Genomic DNA, 1853 nt, shown 5'->3' on the forward strand with positions numbered 1-1853 from the left:
CCTCAGATGCGTTAAAGCTGTTGCTGCTGCATTGAGCTGTTTGACAGGTTTGATGTGGAATAGTCAAAGTCCGGGTGTATTTAAGTAAAACCATGCAGCGCTGGAGACAAACTGTTCTGTCTCATGAAGCTGATGTTCACTCATCAGCCACTTTATTAGGTACAACCTGCAACCAGAAGTTCAGAACTGCTTTAATTCTTGGTGTCAAAGATTCAACAAGGTGGTGAAACCTTCCTCAGAGGTTTTCTCCATATCAACATGACAGCATCACACAGTTGCTGCAGGTTTGTCGGCTGCATCCATGATGAGAATCTCCCGTTCCACCACATCCCAAAGCTGTTCTACTGGACTGAGATCTCGTGGCTGTGGAGGCCGTTGGAGTCCATGAACTCATCGTCATGTTCTAGAAAGCAGGTGGAGATGATCTGAGCTTTGTGACATGGTGCATTATCCTGCTGGAAGTAGCATCAGAAGATGCTCCACTGTGGTCATAAAGGGATGGAACGTCCTAGTCTTTAAACCAGGCCACGTTGGTACTAAGAAAATACCCCCTGTCCCCCACCACCACCACCACCATTGCACCACCAGCAGCCTGAAGCGTTGATCCAAGGCAGGATGGATCCATGTTTTCATGATGTTTCCAGCAGCTTCTGAGTCTAGCATCTGAATGTGGAGCTGAAATGGAGACTCATCAGACCAGCAACGTTTCTCCATCTTCTATTGTTCAGTGTTGGTGAGTGTGTGTGAATTGTAGCCTCAGTTTCCTGTTCTTAGCTGACAGGAGGCACCCGGTGTGTCTTCTGCTGCTGTAGACCATCTGCTTCAAGGTTGGACGTGTTGTGTGTTCAGAGATGCTATGCTGCAGACCTTGGCTGGAGCCAGTGCTGATCTGAGTTAAAGGTGTTACATACTCCACAAGAACAGAGAAATGTGTTTGTTTTCATGAGATGGCAAAAAAAAGAAGAGAGTTTGTTGTGGCGCGGTAACTTCATACTTCACAAGAAACCTCATCCGTGGTGAGCCGTCCATTTCGTTATATGACTTATGTGTGTTGTATAGACTTTTGTACATCATCATTGTTTTATCAGCTGTTTCTAAGTCTCTGTTCAACTTTGTTGAATCATTTGCATCAGTGGAAAAGAACCAATGACAACTTTTCACTTTAAGTTTTGGCCACGCCCACTTAAATTTCTCATCCATTACACAGAGGTTGTCAGACACCACACACGAAAAAAGTTCTTCCCAGATGATGTGTCGAAAACAAGCTGCTAGAATTCCCAGACCTGGGCTGCGGGAAGAAAATGACATAATTTTCTTCCTGCCACCTTGAGAACGAAAACATTTTTCTCTGTTCTTGTGGAGTGTGTAGCGACTTACCAACCAGTCTGCCCATTTCACCGCTGACCTCTGACATCAACCAGACATTCTGGTCCAGACAACTGCTGCTCGCTAGATATTTTCTCTTCTTCAGACCATTCTCTGGAAACCCTAGAGATGGTTGTGTGTGGAAATCCCAGTAAATACTCAGACCAACAACCATGCCACGTTCAGTCACTTTTTCTTCCTCATCCTGATGCTCAGTCTGAACTTCAGCAAGTCGTCTTCACCACGTCTTCATGACTAGATGTGTTGAGTTGTTGCCATGTGATTGGTTGATTAGATATTTGTGTTAACAATGAATTGAACAGGTGGACCTAATAAAGTGGCCACTGTATGTAAATGACTGGATCTGCTGTGATGGTGCTGAATGCTCACCACTTCGTCCACCCAGAACATTTGGTACCGTTATCAGATTGTTTCCTTTGCCTCCTTGTCCGGGTTCAGTACTTGAACCTGTCTGCTGATGTGTTTGG

Source organism: Melanotaenia boesemani, chromosome 4 (assembly GCF_017639745.1).
Source record: "Melanotaenia boesemani isolate fMelBoe1 chromosome 4, fMelBoe1.pri, whole genome shotgun sequence".
Classification (NCBI taxonomy): domain Eukaryota; kingdom Metazoa; phylum Chordata; class Actinopteri; order Atheriniformes; family Melanotaeniidae; genus Melanotaenia; species Melanotaenia boesemani.